The 19,659-nt window shown below is 37.0% G+C and overlaps 1 protein-coding gene and 1 pseudogene across 1 annotated transcript in view; one reads left to right on the forward strand and one right to left on the reverse strand.

Moving 5' to 3' along the window:
- The window catches only part of LOC129670528 (DNA repair-scaffolding protein-like), a gene marked incomplete at its 3' end in the record, with an annotated part of 244,997 nt that overhangs the window by 136,253 nt on the left and 89,085 nt on the right, over positions 1-19,659 (forward strand). The gene's annotated exons all lie outside the window — the stretch shown is intronic.
- On the reverse strand, positions 14,728-15,426 carry LOC129670609 (proteasome subunit alpha type-5-like; annotated as a pseudogene).

Below are 19,659 nucleotides of genomic sequence, written 5' to 3' on the forward strand. Positions count from 1 at the left end.
AGAAGAAGAAGAAGAAGAAGAAGAAGAAGAAGAAGAAGAAGAAGAAGAAGAAGAAGAAGAAGAAGAAGAAGAAGAAAGAAGAAGAAGAAGAAGAAAAAAAGCCAGTGGCTCAATAGTCTTGAACTAAGAAAAGTCTTTCTGAAAGGGACACTAATAGCACAGGCACTAAGTCTGACAGTTAATCAAATGGAACCTCATGGAAGCCGCAAATCTTTTGTGTGGCAAAGGACACCATCACAAAGTGGCAGGCTACATACATTACACATCTGATAGGGTAATTGTCTAAACTAAATAAAAAAACAAAAATAACAACCTTCTAAAAAAGAAATAAATGAATTTAAAATTGTGGTACATAGAAAACAGATCGTTCTCAAAAGATGAGACACAAATGGCCAAGAAACACTTAAATGTTCAATATCCTCTGCTGTCAGGAAAATCCAAATTAAAACTAATTTAAGATTTCAACTTAAATAGTCAGAATGGCTCATACTTGCAAGTATGTACAGAAATGAAAACTAACTTATTTCAAGTGGAAGTTCAAACTTGTATGGACACTGTGAAAATCAATGTGATGTTTTCTCAGGAAGTTTCGAATATATCTGCCTCAATATTCAGCTATACCACTCTTGGGCATATACCAAAGGACTCTGTAGTAGAAACTATAGGTATACTTGCTCATCCATGTTCATTGCTATGCTGTTCATAATATCCAGAATTTGGAAACAGCCTAGATGTCCATCAACTGATGAATTGATAATGAAAATGTACATGTATACAATGGACTATTAATCTGCTGTTTCAAAAAAAGAAATTATGAAATTCTCAGGTAATTGGGTGAAACTATAAATAAATCATTTTAAGTGAGGTAACACAGACCCAAAAGAGAAATATTGTATGCTTTCTCTAATATCAGGAATATTTTAAAGATACCTAGTGAAAAGGAGAGGTAAACATACATCCATACATTGGTAAAAATGTGGATTTAATATCCAAAGTAAAAGATTAAGAAACAAGCTATTTAAGCAGTTATATCATATTGCCAGAATTAAGTGAGGCATAATGTTTGGCACAAACATGTTTGTCTTTTAGTATATGAATTATGTATTTCCACATAACTCTACCTTGATAATCTAGGGTAAAGGTGCTGAGTCCCTAGATGTAATAGCATGCACTGTTTTATGAGACTACAGTCTGTACTTGAAACTTCCCAAATCTTATGAATGAGGAAATTCCAAGCATTCTGGAATAGATAATTTTAGTTGATGACATGAAATGTTAGAATGGTAAATATCTCTCTGTATATATAAACTGAAAAGTACAGTTTGGAAACAAGTATTCTCTGTGCTGTGGGTGATAGGTGGGTGGGCAGCCTGTCTATGCAACCTGTGGCTTGGCTTGGGCTCTATAGTTTCAGTAGGAGTGTCTGAGCATCAGGAACAGGCAAATCACCAGTGCATTTCTATCTAGCCCACCGATGCAGCAGGAGTGTCTGGAACTGGTTGCTACAGTCCTTTGAGCTGATTTCTTCACTTTGTTATGGTGAATGATCCCTTTTTGGTGACCAGCTTGTTTTGTCAGACAAACACTGTGGGCTACATTTTAACAAAATTATTTGAGAAATTGACAATGTGGAAACAGTTATGTGTTTCAAAATTAGCTTTATTAAATCTGTGGTAATTTTCCTGATGATAAGAAATATAATGGTTCTTTGTTAAAAACTTAATTCATTATCATTAGGCATCTGCTTTTATGGAATTATCGAGTAGTGTAGGTGGTAGTTGACAAACCACTGAAGGATACTATAAGATACCCACACTAGAGGTGTCTGTGGCATTGTTTTTTAGAAGTATTGGGCATGCTCTTATCCTCTAACTAACAGACCTCCTAGTCACAGTGTCACAGTGTTATGATCGCTGTAAGGTATAATCCTGATTTCTATTCTTTACATTACACTTAGAGTTTATTTTATTTGAGAGCAATCTAGGAAACAGAAAAAATAATTTGATATTTTTGTGTATGTGTATGTATTTTTGTGTATATTAAATGAAAAATACTGAACTATCATGTAATCTATGACCATACTACCCTGAGTAAGCCTAATCTTTTCTGGTCTCAAAAACTAAACAGGTGCAGTCTAGTTAGTGCTTCAGTGGAACAGTCAGCTCAGTGTAGCCTCTGGGATAGCCAGTGAAACAGCATGTACTAGTAAGGGTTGAGGGAGTTTTCTGTTATATGTGTTATGTTCTATAGCTTAGCAGTTGTTTGGCTTTCACAGATTGTGTTCATTTGTCAAAACTTAGTAACTGTTCATTTTCTTTCAAAAAAAATTAAAATAGCAACCCCTAGGTGAAAATATTTGACAGGTTTATACAAATTTCTTTATCTTTGATTTGCTTTCCAAGACAGAGTCTCAGTATATATCTCTGGCTGTCCTGGAACTCACTATCGCTTTTAACTCACAGACAAGTTCTCACTGTTAGTCTTGGCTGGCTAGCTTTCAACTAAGATCTGCCTGCCTCTTCCTCCAGAGTGCTGGGATTGAAGGCTTGGGCTACTAGATACCAACAAGTTAAGACTTCTAGACAGCTATAGAAGAAATATGTATTAAGCAAGTATGATAAGTCCGTATTGTCAGCCTAGACATGTTTCTTTTTTTTAAGATCCACTTTTTTTAAAATTTTATTTTATTATGTATTTATTATATTATGCTCTGCCTGAATGCCAGAAGTGGGCACCAGATCTCATTATAGATGGTTGTGAGCTACCATGTGGCTGCTGGGAATTGAACTCAGGACCTCTGGAAGAGCAAGCAGTGCTCTTAACCTCTGAGCCATCTCTCCAGCCCCTAGACATATTTCTTAAAATCATTTTAATTTCTCTTTATGCTTGAAGTTTTTCATTATTAGAAAGACAAATGGGATGGACATTGGTAATAAGAAAAAACAAGAAACAGGAGAGGAGCCTACCACAGAGGGTCTCTGAAAGATTCTACCTAGCAGTGTATCAAAGCAGATGCTGAGACTGGAAACTGACTCATAACCAAACCTTGGGCAGAGTGCAGGGAATCTTATGAAAGAAGGGGGAGATAGTAAGACCTAGAGAGGACAGGAACTCCACAAGGACCAAATATATCTTGACACAGGGGTCTTTTCTGAGACTGATTCTCCAACCAAGCACCATAAATGGATATAACCTAAAACCCCTGCTCAGACGTAGCCCATGGCAGCTCTAGTAAGGGGAACAGGGACTGTCTCTGACATGAACTCAGTGGCTGGCTTTTTGACCTCCCCTCCCCCACCCCCCAGGGAAGAGCAGCCTTGCTAGACCACAGAGGAGGACATTGCAGCCAGTCCTGATGAGACCTGATAAACTAGGGTCAGATGGAAGGGGAGGAGGACCTCCCCTATCAGTGGACTTAGAGAGGAGTGGGGGGGTGGGGAGATGAGGGAGGGAGGGTGGGATTGGGAGGGAATGAGGGAGGGGACTAAAGCTGGGATACAAAGTAAATAAAATGCAATTAATATAAAAAATAAAAATTAAAAAAATAAATAAGAAACATACTCATTTTTTTTTTTAACCTAAGGATATCTAGGAAAATAGGAAAAGTAGAGATATTTTCTGTCTTAAAGTTCTTGCTAAAGCTTTTATTAAGAGATATCATTTGGGGGCTAGAGAGATGGCTCAGTGGTTAAGACACTGTCTACTCTTCCAGAGGACCAGGGTTCATATCCTAGCACCCACATGGCAACTCACAACTGTCTGATACTCTCACATAGACATACATGCAAAACACCAATGCACATTAAATAAAGATAAATAAATTAAAAAAAGAAAAACATGTTAAGAGAGAGAGGTGTTATTTGTACAGTGTGCCACCGCAGCGATAGGGCCGTCTGTTTGACAGAAGACAGACCATCCTCTGTGGAGTCCGGTTGTACCGAATAAGAGCTCCTTCAGGAAACTGCCTGGTTTTTTCACCACTGTGTTTCTGACCACTAGAATAGTGTCTTCTTCATATTGGTGCCCAATATGTATTACATTAATATGGGTGGAATGGATACAGGGTCATAGAGGAATAGTAGAGGTCAAAAGACTATTTAAAAAGACCCATGTGTGCAGGTAACTTAACCAAAGCCATTTTTTTCATTGACAGTTACTGGCATGTAAATTGAATTTAAATAATACTTCCGACATGGAGTTAAGATATAGAATATATGAAGAATTGTGTGTTTGATTATAAGGCCAATAAAGTAATCCATCTCCTGTAAGGATAGACTTTGTTACAGCTTCTGCCATTGAGTCTACTAGAGTGAATGTAGCTGTGAGGGATGGTTAGCAGCTCTGGACATATAAAGGCAAAATATAAAGGCATAAAAAGGCATACAAACCCAAATATTGAAATGCTGATGCTTCTTCTGATTAAAGTCCTGTATTAGAAGCACTGCTCTAAAAATACTATTGGGACAGCAGACCCAGTCTGAATATAAACTGCATATTAGATTATAATGTTGTTCACATCTCAGATGTTTTCATTATACTATGGTTTTGCAAGGGGAAGCCTTGTTTTTCAGAATACATCTAAATGTATTTAGAGTTAAGTTGTATAGTGTCTACAGGTTATTATCTGTAGTTCTACAAATTAGTTAACAGTTGTAACTACAATGACCACAACTACGTATTTGTTTGGAGATAGTGACAAAGCTAATATAACCAAAGGCTTACTATTCGTTAATATAGGAGATGAATACAAAGGCATTTGGTGAATAGTTTCTTGAAGTCTAAAATTTAAAAATGAAATGGTTGATTTTAGCACATAGTCTGTTTTAGCAAGCTATGTACAGAAAAGAAAGTTCTCATTAAACGTGAAGGGCAGAGGAATCAGATCAAAGCAGATCTTTTTACCTACTTTCATAATCAGAATAGACATGCAGAAACTTACATCAACCCAATATTGAGCCTCTTAAGTTTTGTTTTAATTTACTGATTTTTTTTGAGGTAGTCTCAGGTGTCTCAGGCTGGCCTCAAACTTACTTTGTAGATGTGTCTGGCCATAACTCTTACTTCTACCTTCCAAATGCTAGGATTTCAAACAGGTGCCACCACAACCAGCATTTTTGTTTTTAAAATGATTCTGTATCGAGGACTCTTTATACAAACTCCCATGGAGCTGGGGCAGATGATAAGCTGAGACAGCCAAGGCCTCCAATCTAAACTGATATTATTCTACCCTTGGATTGCATAGAGAGCCCATTCCCTAATCTGCAAAGACACAGCTTGCCTATCTGTGCCTTCTCCATGCCAGTTGCAAACAAAACAAAACAAAACAAAACAAAACAAAACAAAAACCAAGATGTGTTGTATCATATCAAGACTAGCTAGTGATCCCTTCAAGCAGGAAAATCCTAACTTCAGTGACCCATGTTTAGCCCACAGGATTACTCTGCTCCGCCTCAACCCCATCTATCCCTAACTTTATTCTTCACAAGCAAGACAACCTGAGTTAGCAAAGGGTCTCTTCACCCTAGAAATCAAGTAAACCCTGGTACCTTTGTTTTCCATGTATTCACTTGTGATTAGTGGTTATTATTAGTGATTAGCTTGGAAAGCAGAATTTTAGGGGGCAATTGTCTCAGAGCTAGGCTGCCCCTTGAAATGGCTCTTGATTCTTCTTTTTCGTGCTTATCTGAAACTTTGCAGGATTTTCAGCTGGTAGCCTACCCACTTCTAGGGCCCTTGCTCCCTAAGCCACTTCTGGTCTTGCCACATTTCTGCTGTAGATTTAGGAGACGGAGTTGGCTCACCTCTAGCCTGGTTCTTAGCTTGCATGTTACGATTTCCCTTCAGCTTGTTCAAATGTGTTTTTGGTTGCTCTGCCGTTGTTTGACCCAGTTAATGAACCAATTCTAAATCTCTAGAATTTCTCTCCTGCTCTGTCTGGAATGTCTTGACTTTGCATTTAGACATCCCAAATTCTACTTCCTAGTGAAGTGTCTTCTGATTTTTCAGCTGAATGGGCTCTCTCTTCTAGGTTTGAACCATTATAGTTTTGCTAAGTTTTGTTTTAACTTGTTTTTTTCATATAGTAATTGTCATATTCTGCTTGGTAGTTCGGTTCTACTTCCTGTTTTGTAGATTTTTTTTTCTAGGTTTGAACCATTATAGTTTTGCTAAGTTTTGTTTTAACTTGTTTTTTTTCATATAGTACTTGTCATATTCTGCTTGGTAGTTCGGTTCTACTTCCTGTTTTGTAGATTTTTTTTTTAGCTTCTTTAGAACTGAAAGTATAAATATTCTATAGAAAACAAATCTGATAAAATGTGATAAAATGTGCTATAGTTTGGATTGATATTATGAATATGATATTGCAGACATGGTAGTATATGCTTGTACTCAAAGCTCTTGGGGTCTGAGGCAGGGTAGCATGGACCAATCTGTTTATCAGACCTATTTCCAAAAAAACCAAAAAAAACAACCTCTATTTTTGTTGTTGTTGTATGTTATTATTATTTTAGACAGGATAAGTTACTAGATTCAGAAAGGTTTTTACCTGTTAGTCATAGGATGTTTCTTCCAATACTTAGGTAGGCATAGAATGGCTAGTTATTTGGGGGGCCCAAGATAAAATGATAAATCTCTGGACTTATAACACTGCAGTCTTTCCACAGTATGGATGTTCTCACAGAAGCTTTACTTGGGCAGTCTCTGTTGACACAACTTCTTTTTAGGAGCTCTTTACACCATAAGATTCCACTTTGGAACCATACAGTCAAGGAAACTGTCAAGAGTATGATGTGAATATTTGTCTGTCAACATTTAGGTAATTCTTACTTATCAATGTCATGAAGATGATCTTTTCTTTGTCCAAGTTCATTTAAGACTAGCTATCATTATATCCCTTCGGGTCTTAGCTTTCCACTGGGGGAAGACTGTCTGCACAGGATACTTGGTGTCTGGCTGTGGAGACAGGGTCCTGGAGACCTCTGCAAATGTTTATTAACTTTGCTTTGCTCCACTTTTGAGTGTCTACCCCAGCAGTACGATATGAATCAGGAGAATGAGATTTTGAGCTCTGCTTTAGCTGCTGCATAGTTCATTTTTAAATAATATTTGTTTTTATTGATTCTTTTATCTTTTTAAAAAATAGCCTCAAGTGGGGTTTGTCCCAACCTGCTATATTTTTGTTATATATCTGAAGTTTCACTTTTTAATGAAGTACTTTTTAAAGACTTGCTTTTATTTATTTGTTTGTTTTGTAAGTGTGCAATGAAGAGTATTACATCCATAATAGCTGGCATTACAACTGTTGAAGCTGTACTATGTTTAGATATGTGCCTTGTATCCATGATCTCTCCAAGACTTTAAACATGAATGGGCATTGGATTCTGTCAAATGTTTTTTCGCCATCTAAGGAGATGATCATGTGATTTTTCTCCTTCACTTTGTTTATATGGTGGATTACATTGATAGATTTCTGTATATTGAACCACCCCTGCATGCCTGGGATGAAGCCTACTTGGTCATAGTGGTTGATATTTTTGATGTGTTCTTAGATTCAGTTTGCAAGTATTTTATTGAGTATTTTTGCATCATGTTCATAAGAGGATCGGTTTGAAGTTCTCTTTGGCACACAGCTAAACATAGTAAAGAAAATATACATCATCAAGCCTACAGCCAACATCAAACTAAATGGAAAGAAACTTAAAGCAATCCTACTGAAATCAGGGACAAGGCAAGGCTGCCCACTCTCTCTGTATCTTGACAACATACTACTTGAAGTCCTAGCTAGAGCAATAAGACAACTAAAGGAAATCAAGGGGATACAAATCAGAAAGGAAGAAGTCAAAGTATCACTATTTGCAGATGATAGGATAATATATCTGAGTGACCCCAAAAATTCAACCTGAGAACTCCTTCAGCTGATAAACATCTTCAGCAAAGTGGCTGTATACAAAATTAACTCAAAAAAATCTGTAGCCCTCTTGTATATGAAAGACAAAAAGGCTGAGAAAGAAATTAGGGAAACTACACCTTCATAATAGCCATAAATAACATAAAGTACCTTGGTGTGACTCTAACCAAGCAAGTGAAAGACCTGTTTGAAAAAAACTTCAAGTGTCTGAAGAAAGAAATTGAAGAAAATATCAGAAGATGGAAAGATCTCACATGCTCATGTATCAGTAGGATTAACATAGTGAAAATGGCCATCGTGCCAAAAGCAGTATACAGATTCAATGCAATTCCCATCAAAATACCAACACAATTCTTTACAGACCTTGAAAGAACAATTCTCAACTTCATATGGAAAAACAACAACAACCACACACACACACACACACACACACACACACACACACAAAAACACCCCAGAAATGCCAAAATGATCCTGTACAACAAGAGATTGTCTGGAGGTGTCTCCATCCTGGATCTCAAGCTGTATTACAGAGCAATAGTAATAAAAACTGCATGGTACTAGCATAGAAACAGAATGGTGGATCAATGGAATTGAATAGAAGACCTGGAAATAAACCCACACACCTACTAATATCTGATTTTTGACAAAGAAACCAAAACCATACAATGGAAAAAAGACAGCATCTTCAACAAATGGTGCTGTCTAACTGGATGTCTACATTTAGAAAAATGTAGATAGATCCATATTTATCACCCTGCACAAAACTAAAGTCCAAGTGTAAAGACCTCAACATTAAACCAGACACACTAAACTTGTTAGAAGAAAAAGTAGGGAAGAACTTAGAACTCGTTAGCATAGGAGACAACTTCCTGAACAGAATGCCAGCAGCGCAGGCTCTAAGAACAACAATCAACAAATGGGACCTCATGAAACTGAAAAGGTTCTATACAGGAAAGGACACTATCATCAGAACAAAATGACAACCTACAGACTGGGAAAAGATCTTCACTAACCCTATATCTGCCAGAGGGCTAATATCCAGAAAATATAAAGAACTCAAGAAGTTAAAAACAACAAATCAATAATCCAATTTAAAAAATGTGATACAGAGCTAAACAGAGAATTCTCAATAGAGGAACATTGAATGGCAGATAAACACTTAAAGAAATGCTCAGTGTCCTTAATCATCAGGGAAATGCAAATCAAAACTACCCTGAGATTTCACCTTACACCCATCAGAATGGCTAAGATCAAAAACTCAAGTAACAATACATGCTGGAGAGGATGTGGAGAAAGGGGCACCCTCCTCCATTGCTGGTGGGAGTGTAAACTTGTATAACCACTTTGGAAATCAATCTCACACTTTCTTAGAAAATTAGAAATAGCGCTTCCTCAAGATCCACCTACACCACTCCTAGGCAGATATCCAAAATATGCTCAAGTACACAAGAAGGCCATTTGCTCAATCCTGCTCGTAGCAGCTTTATTTGTAATAGGCAGAACTGGAAACAACCCAGATGTCCCGCAGTAGAAGAACGGATACAGAAATTGTGGTACATTTACACAATGGAATACTATGCAGCAATTAAAAACAAGGAAATCATGAAATTTGCAGGCAAATGTTGGGAACTAGAAAAGATCATCCTGAGTAAGGTATCCCAGAAGCAGAAAGTTACACATGGTACATACTCACTTATATGTGGATACTAGACATGTAATATAAGATAAACCTACAAAAATCTGTACACGTAAAGAAGCTAAGCAAGAAGGAGGACCCTGAGTAAGATGATCAATCCTCATTCAGAAAGACAAACGGGATGGACATTGGAAGAAGGAGAAAACAGGAAACAGGACAAGAGCCTACCACTGAGGGCTCTGAAAGACTCTAACCAACAGTGTATAAGCAGATGCTGAGACTCATAACCAAACTTTGGGCAGAATGCAGGGAATCTTAGGAAAGAAGTGGGAGATATTAAGACCTGGAGAAGACAGGAGCTTCACAAGGAGAGTAACAGAACCAAGAAACCTGGGCCCTGTGGTCTTTTCTGAGACAGATACTCCAAACAAGGATCATGCATGGAGATAACCTAGAACCCCTGCTCAGATGTAGCCTGTGGCAGCTCAGTATCCAAGTGAGTGCCCTAGTAATAGGAACAAGAGCTGTTTCTGACATGAGCTCAGTGGCTGGCTCTTTGATCACTTCCCCCTGAGGGGGAAACAGCCTTACCAGGCCACAGAGGAAGACAATGCAGCCAGACCTGATGTGACCTGATAGGTTAGGGTCAGAGGGAAGGGGAGGAGGATCATCCAGATCTGTGGACTTGGAGAGGGGCTTGGGAGAAAATGAGGGAGGGAGTGTGAGATTGGGAGGGAATCAGGGAAGGGGCTACAGCAGGGATACAAAGTGAATAAACTGCCATTAATATTTAAAAACAAAACAAAAAAGTGTTGAAGCTGCTCTGGGTTGATGTTAAGAGCCAAAATGTTCATGTACAAGAGCAGCGTCCACTGAGCCTCCAGCCCCTGGTGAGTAACTTTTTAAATGCTAGTGTGTACTAAATTCCCTTTTTTGGATATTTTATTAAGAGATTTATATTTCAAAAACATCATTTAAAATCTGCCCATTGCAGCTCAAAACTATTTCTAACTCCTGTTCTCAGGTATCTATAATCCTCGCACAGTTATACATACAGGCAAAACACCAGTGTCCATAAAATTAAAGAAAGATATCAATAATAAATATCTTCCCATTGAATAAGAACTTTATGTGTTATTTTTAAAAAAAAAAAAAACCTAAGATTAGTATACAAGGTATATAAATAGTAGGTATAATTAGGGTTTTTTTTTTTTGTGGGGGGTCTCTCACTGATTATCCTTCCCTTAAATGGGTTCATTTTCTACCTGTATGTTTTGTCACTGTGGTTTGAAAATAGAAAAAAATAGGTGGCTATAGCTTTTTCTGTTTGCTTCCAAATACTTAATTCTGTTCCTTCGGCCCAGTTCTCCTTTTATGCCAGCGCCAGGCTGTCTTTTTTCACTGTAGCTCTATACTGCAATTTGAGATCAGGTATTACTACATTTCAGCTGTGTTCTTTCTCTTTTGGACTGCTTTTATAGATTATGGATTATTGTTTCTGGTTCTGCAAAGAGTTACATAGGAATTTGGTGAGAATTGCTTTAAATCTGTAGATGACTTTTGGTAATGTAGCCATTGTTGATACTGCAAGTGAAAGTATGAATAATCTTACCATTGCCTACTGTCTGCACTGACGTTTTCATGATATCTGTGTTTCACTTCCTTGCTTAGATTTATTCCTAGATCTTCCTAGATTTTTTACTAATTTTTAAGCTATAATGAATGGGTTTTTTGTAATTTGTTTTTTACAAGTTTCTTGTTGATATCTGTGGAGGGTACCGATTTCTGTGTATTGATTTTATATACTGCAACTTTATGAAATGTGCTTATTAGATCTAAGAGTCTTCTGGTAAATTTTGTAGGGTCTTTGAAGTACAGAATCATGTCTGCAAATAGGGGTTCCTCCTTTTCCTAGTTTTACCACCTTTATGTCTTTTTTAAATTATTTTTTATTTTTGTCTTACTGCTCTAGCTAAAATTTCAAGCATTTTATTGAGTAAGAGATGGGAGAATCAACATCCTGACTATAAATAAAATGTTCTCATTTTGTCTACATTTAGTATAATATTGTGTATGTGTTTTATATAGCGTTTGTTAATTTGAGGTATACTCCATTTTTTATTAATATCTCCAGGACTTTTATGGTAAAGGTATTTTAAACTTTGTCAAATACCTTTTTGCATCTAGAGAGATAATTATGTTACTTCAGTCCTTAAGTCAATTATATCATGTGTTACATTTTTTATTTGTATATATTGAACTACCCTTGTATCACTAAGATAAAGCCTTCTTGGTTATGATGTATTTTCTTAATGATTTTCCAAACTTAGTGTTTGTTGAGAATTTGTGTGTCTGTATTCATCAGGGAAACTGGTATATGATTTTTTTTTCCTTTAATTTTCTTAAATCTTAATGTGGTTTAGAGATCTAGATAATACTGACTCTGTAGAATAAACCTTCTCCTTATATTTCATAAACCATTTGGGAAGTGTTGTGTTCAATCTTCAACTTTTTATGGAATGTAGCAGTGAATCTATCTGCTACTGGCTTTTGATTTTTGGAGAGATTTGATTACAGCTTTGATATTAGTGCTTTATAAGGAGTTTGTTTAACTCCCGTGTATCTTGTACTTTTAATTTCACCCATTCTAGGTTTTTCAGCTTTCTGGAGAATAAGTTTTCAAAGTTCTGGATTGTATTACCATCTATTTTAACAATACTGCTATTGTCTCTAATTTTGTTACTTTGTTTCTTTCCCTACTTGCTGGTTTGATGGGGTTAGTTTTTTGTGTCTTATTGTTTGCTTTACTTTGCTTTTACAGAATAGCCCTATAGCCATGGCTGGCCTAGAATTTACTATGTACACCAAATGGCCTTAAACTCAGAAGTCCACTGGCCTTTGCTCATGCATGTTCTAGAAATCAAAGTGTGCACCACCTGGCCCACCATGAATTGTTTCTAAAAGACAATAAACATTTATTTATTCCTTGATCTTTATTATTTCTTGCTTTCTACTATTTTTGGTATTGGCTTATTATTTTTATTCCAAACCCTGAGGTATAACACTTTTTTTTTTTTTCTGTTGATTTACTTAATCCCACTGTAGTCTGATAGGACATATGGCATTGACTCATTTTGTTAAGATTTGGTAAAGTTGTTTAGTGATCCACAATGCGATCAGTTTTTGAGAAGGTTCCATGTACTATTTAAGAATATGTTCTTTATCTGATGAGTGGAATATTCTGGATATATCTGTTAGGTCCAGTTGATTTATGGTTTATTTTAGCTCTGAAGTTTCTTTGCTTATTTTTAGTTTGGAAGACTCATCTGAGAATGGATTATTAAAGTTTCCCACTAACATTATATTTGAACTGATGTAGACTTTTTTAGTGTTTGCTTTATGGAATCGGGAGACTCCAATATTTAGTATAAATATTTACAGTAATTGTCTTATTTTATATTTTTTAAATTCAAATACAGTTGTGTAGGTTTCCCCCTCCCTTTCCTTCTTACAGCCTTTTCCAGTTACTTTTTCACCCCATGTCTCCTCTACTCTCAAGTTGATAGGCTCTTTTCTTTTATTATTGATGTTCATTTTTATATATCTATGAATATATTTAAAATTTATGTATATGTATATAAGCCTGCATGAGTTTATATGTACTAAATATGTGTTTGGGTGCATTTAGAAACCAGAAGAGGACATCAGATTCTCTACTACTGGAGTTTTAGGTGGTTGTCTCCCTGATCTGGGTGCTGGAAACTGAACTGCTGCCAGAGCAATATACACTCTTTACCACTGAGCCATCTGTCCAGCCCCACCATTGTTAGATCTTCTTGGTGTATTGTTTTCTTTATTAATATGTATTGACCCCTCTTTATTGGTCTGATTACTTTGGTTTGAAGGCTTTTTCTCAGTTGCAAAGACAGCTAGTTATGCCTGCTCGTTTATGGCTTTTGTTTACTTAGTATGATTTACATTCTTTGATTCTCAATTTTTTTGATGTCTTTGTATGCTAAACGTATTTCTTGGAAACAGCAGACAGTTCATATTTTTAATCCAATTGATTCGTCTGCGTCTTTTTACTTGTAAATTCAGGCCATATACACTTAATGTCTTTTTTGAAAGGGGTTTTGAATTTCGTACAAATGTTTTAGATGATGGTTTCCTACATTGTTGAAATTTCTTTTCGTTCTTCTGTATTACTTTTGGGAGTTTGCTTATTTTTTGTTTTAGGAATGGTTTGTTTGTTTGTTTGTTTGTTTGTTTGTTTTTCCCTAGCTCTTCTTTGTTCCTCTCATGGAATCTATACTTTTATGTTCTTGTGGGCTAGTTTTTTTTTCCTTCTTTCTTTCTCTATAGTATTCCTTTGAAAATTGTTCCCTAGTGCTGGTTTGGTTGTCATCAGTTGCCTTAATTTGTGTTTGTCTGAAATACTCTTGTTTTTCCATCAATTTTGAGAGATAACTGTGCTAGGTCGAACTTCTTGTTTTGATTCACAGTTATTTACTTTTAGAGCTTGAAGTATATCATTCCATGCTCTTTCTGCTTTTTAGAGGTACTAATGAAAAGACTTAGGTAATTCTGATAGCTATGTCATTGTATATGATTTCTTTTTTCATACTATTTTGACATCTTCATTACAATGTGTCATGGGTAGTTCCTTCTCTGGACATTTCAGTTTAGGGTTCTACATTTTTATGTCTATGTTTGGATGTTTGGGAAGTTTTCTGCTCTAATTTGATTAGGTTTATGTATTACTTACTTTCCTGTTGCTGTGGGAAAATATGATGACCAAGACAACTTATAGAATGAAGAGCTTGTTTAGGCTTATGATTCCAGAAGAAAAGTCCATAATGGTAGGTAAAGTACAGCCATCTCTGATGTTTAGATTCCATTGTAGGGGAGTTAGGACAGTTGAGAATTGTTTATGGTTAGGACTTGTGTCATATTCTTTAGATTTGTGTATGTGCACACATCTGTTGGACTGGACTGTCTTCCAGTCTTTCCTTATTTTCAGTTATAATTGGTTGTGTAGGTTTTTTTTTTCCATTTTTTATTCAGAATTGCTGTTATGTACAGACATCATAAAAAACACATATACTGGATATTTTCTATGACATAAGATCTGGAAATAAAGTTTAAGGGCAATTAGGAGATGTCTGAGGATGGCTCCTCCTTAGATGTTCTTGATAACCTCCTTGAGTTCTTCCTTTGTAAACATGTGGAAATTCTGACCAGGCTGCACCATGGTTATAGTAGTATCATTCAGCTTCTCTTCCACAACTTGCTTGAGGATGATGAGTGAAGACTTGATGACTTCTTTCAGTGTCATAGAATTATGGTAAACTTCTTGCAAGGAGCTCTTGGCATCCTCTGAAGCAGAGCCAATTGCTCGAACATCATACTGTACAAAGGTCCCAGACAGGTCCATGTGAAACAACTGGGGTCCTTTTTCATCAGTTCCCCCGAACAACAATGCTACTCCAAAGGGATGAGACATGACACCTGGATCTGCATCTTCTCTCAATTGCAAAGCCAGATTGGACATACCCTGGTCACACTCTCACCATTATTCTCTCATCATAGGTGAACCAGTGGTTCTGTGTCTTCACTCTGGATTTACCAATTGAAGTTTTATCAGCAGTTAGCCCACTCATGGCACAACCTATATGAGCATCAATTTCTACAATGTTCTCAATGCTGCGAGGCTCCATTAGTGGGAAGGTAATTCTCTTTTCCATATCCTCTGGTGTTTGGGTGCCAATGGCTGTAGAACCAAGTTTGATAGCCTCAATGGCATATAACACTTGAAATAATCTTCCTTAGGAGAAAAAGTATTCACACCCTTGTCTTTCTCAGACCGAGTGAGGAACATAGCAAGGATAGAAGGAGGTGGATGTGGCTACATGGGGTTTTCAAGGTCCACACAACTCCAAGAAGCACCCTAATCAACCACACTACCACAGCACCAAGGACCTTGCTTCTTGTGTAGTTTTGTTGTTGTTGTTAGGCTTTTTTAAAATTTTATTTGTGTGTGTGTGTGAGTGTAGATCGATGGGGGGGGGAAGGGGGCTTTTCATATGTGTGCCCAAAAGCCAGAAGATATCAGATCCCCTGGAGCTTGGGTTACAGGCAGTTGTGAGCTACCCCATGTAGGTGTTGGAAATTCAACTCAAGTCCTTTTAATCACAGAGTCATCTCTTAATGTCTGGTTATTTGGTTTTCTGTGAGTCTTCCTAGGAGAATGTCTATATTTTGTACAGTTATGGAGACTGGTGTAACTGTATTAGTTGTAAGAGGGGTTCACTGACCTGATCAAATTGTGGCTAGGTGGCAGCAGGACCAAGGATGAAGCTACAGCAGATGTTGCCAAAAACCCATTGCACTTTGTACTCCTAATTCTCTGCAACCTAGATTCACATGTGGGTCTTGAGTCAAATGTGGGTCCCAGTGAACTTTCAGAGCTTTAATACACCCTTATCATAATTAAGGTGATCATGGAATGTCTTGTTTAATGTTTGAACTGTTAATGAAGATTCTTTGAGTTAATCAACATTTCTTACTTAATCTGTATACCAGGCAAGCAATTTTTATTTTAAAGTAATTTGTTAGCTTTTTTTTTTTTTTTAAGATTAAGTATTTTTATGTGTATAGGTTCTTTGCATGTTATCTGTACATCTTTCCTGGCCTTTAGAGGCCAGATAAAGACATCAAATCTCCTGGAATTAGAGTTGACTTGTGGGGGCTAGGAACAGATCCTTGTCCTCTGCAAAAGCAGTAAGTGGTCTTATGAACCATCTCTCCCGCCCCTTAAAGTAACTTGGTTTAATTAAAACAGTTGTTTGTGGGAAAGTAGCATTTATTCTGGAATTAAATAAATAAATAACAACTATTGAGCTTTCACCATGATTTCTTTTCTTTTTAAGCCAGGGTATCATCTGTCCCTGGCTAGCCTGGAACTATGTAACTAAGAATGACTTGTATTTCTAGTCTAGCTCTTTCTCCCTCCTGAGTGTCAGGATTACAGTCATTGCCATGACTCCTGGTTACTTATGGTGCTGAGGATCAGTCCCTAGAACCCCATGAATGACAGGAAGCCCTCCATTAATTGAGCTACATACCCAGTTGATATTTTCAGGTTCCTCTTTTAAAGAAGTAATGAATAATCCTCTAACTTTAAGTACTTTTAAATAAGTTTTATATGTCATATACAATAAAAGTAACCTTGAAGTATAATTTCCAAATTATTAACTTGAAAAGGAAATACATTTTGTTTTCATATTTCTTATTTGTATGGATGGTATGTATCATTTTTTATTGCACGTTTTTAGACACAAATGTATGTATTTTGTGCTGTGCAGCTGGATGCCCCATATTAATGAAGGAAGTCATCCAAAGTCATTCATTCTCCTTATTTATTTAGGCTGAGTCTTTTAATCAAGCCCAGAACTTGCAGAAGAAGTTGGTTGGGCTTACTGTTGGTAGCTTGTAGCTTGTAGCTTGCTCATTAAATAGGTCAGTTGACACCAAAAAACAAAACAAAACAAAACAAAACAAAAACAAAAAAACAACCAACCAAACAAACAAACAAAAAAACAACAAATACACAAACACACACACACACACACACACACACATACATTCTCCCCAAACACCTTTTTTCCTCTTTTTTTGTTTTTCCTCCTTCCCTATTCCCTTCTTCCTTTCCCCTTTCTTTCCTCCTTCCTTTCTTCTATGCAAAGTACTTTTTTTTTACTTTGAAAGAAGTCTAGCACTATGTTTCACTTCCTTCTCTTGCTTTGATCCTGGCCTGTACTAAAACACAGCACAAAGGTTCTTTCTCTGTACGATTTAATGAGGGCCTTAGCTGCTATCTCTTCCAGGGTTTAGCTGAAGGCCAGAGCTTCCCAAAAGCCCTGACTGGGGAGACATGGAATGCAGCTCTGACATCACAGCCTCAGCTCCTGGGAATGCTTTACATTCTTTTTCCTGGCAGTGGTGGGGTGGCTTCCAGCAAGGAAGGACTACTGTTCCAAAAGGGGGAGGGGGGGAAGAGGGGAACAGTTTATAATCAAACCATTGTATGGGAGGTATTTTTATTCTGAGCCAAAATTGGAATTGGAACCAGATGTCTTACATTTGATCCTTCTGAAATGCTGAGTTCATTAATTGTTGTAACAGCTGAACTATTGGGGTTGTTGCTTGAAATTTTTTTGAGACTTTTTAAGATTTAAGGGGACTGTTTTCTGCATTTCTGCAGCTTGATTGGTTGTGGTTTCTGTAATGTATTCCATCTGTTGTAAAGAAATACTTGCTGTGGGGTGATTTTATACATACAACAACAGCAATTAATGAAAAAAAGAGGCCATGAAATAAAAAAGGAACAAAGAAGAGTATATGGAAGGGTTTAGATGGAGGAAAGAGAAGGGGAAATTATATATATATAATCTCAAGAGCCCTGATAAACTTACTTGTAGACAGTATACAGACTGTTTTAAAGACTGTTAATCTGAAAGTAGCTTCTGAAACAAAACTCCAGTCCATTAAGAAAACCATTTTACTATGTGCTGCTCAGTAGACACCCAAAAGAGCACTAAAGAAGTTATTAAGGAGATAAGCACGTGTTCAGAGCTAGGTGGGTCCTCCACAGTAATATGTAGCAGGAAGAGCTCAGATACTGAGTTAAACTTTGAACTTACTTTGTCTTTTTTCTGTCTACTAGTATGTAAACAGCTTTTGTGCCAGTGTAGCTAATCACAATTTACTTTTCTACATTTTAAAAATAAAATTTAAGTCCTTATAAAAATATGCCTTTTGTTTATTTTGATGTAATATTAACAATAATTCTCCAGTTAGGCATAAACCCATTTGAATACTTCCTGTTGTACAGAGGCCAAGTCACTGATGAGAGCTTTCAGAAATGTGGAAAAGCACCTACTCGTAGTGTCCTCTGGCCTGATCCATTGACAGCATGGCTTTAGGAGATACTCTTAGAGCTCTTGGCAGAACAAAACAAAGTTTTATGTCTGTTTTATTTTTAGATATAAGGGTTGGAGTGGAGGACAGACTATTGCTTGAGATGGATTCCCTGTTAGTTTAATAATGGCCAGAATTGTTAGGTGTGTGTTTAAGTGTATGCTTTTGTATAGTTCATTAGGATTTGGTAGACAAGTTTTTTTGTTTGTAGTTTTTGTTGTTGTTGTTGTTTGTTTGTTAAAAACAAAACATTTTCATATAGTATATTCTGATCACAGTTTTCCTTCCCTGAAATCCTCTCAGCTGTTCCTCTCCTCCTTACCCACAAAGCTCTATAGCAGCTTACTGTCTCTTTGAGCTCCACAAGTTGAGCAACAGAACCCAAAATCTGATCCCAGTGTTCTTTTTTGAGACTGATATGGCCAAGGACCATGCATGGAGATAACCTCTGCTCAGATGTAGCCCATGGCAGCTCAGTCTCTAAGTGGGTACCTTAGTAAGGGGAACAGGAGCTGTCTCTGACATGAAGTCTGTGGCTGACTCTTTGATCATCTCCCCCTGAAATGGGACAGCCTTACCAGGCTACAGAGGAAGATAATACAACCAGTCTTGATGAGACCTGATAGACTAGGGTCAGATGGAAGGGGAGGAGGACCACCTCTGCCAGTGGACTGGGGGAAGGAATAGGAGGAGAAGAGGGAGGGGCCTCAGTTGGGATTCAAAGTGAATAAATTGTAATAAATAAATAGAATAAAGAAAAACAAACAGGCAAACCAGAATTTAAAGTAACAAATAACAAAGAGAAAACACAAGAAGACACACACGCAAACCTATAAAGAAAGAAAATCGGAAGCTATAATAATAAAACCACAGTTGCACAAAAAAATGTATGCAAAGTGACGAGACAAAAGTTTACAGAAACACCATTGAGTTTGCCATGTTGTGGCCATCTACTGCTAGGCATGCCTCGCCTTTATGTGTGTTACCTTTGGAGAAAACTAATTTTTTCCTTTGCAAAAGGATGTCAGTTGAAGATAGCTTCTTAGTTAGGGATAGGAGATTATGTCCATTCCTGCTCTCAGTTCTGGGACCCCATCTAATTTGAGCCTGTCCAGGTCCTGTGGATCTGCCA

This window comes from Psammomys obesus, unplaced genomic scaffold (genome assembly GCF_907164565.1).
Source record: "Psammomys obesus unplaced genomic scaffold, mPsaObe1.curated_primary_1811, whole genome shotgun sequence".
NCBI lineage: Eukaryota > Metazoa > Chordata > Mammalia > Rodentia > Muridae > Psammomys > Psammomys obesus.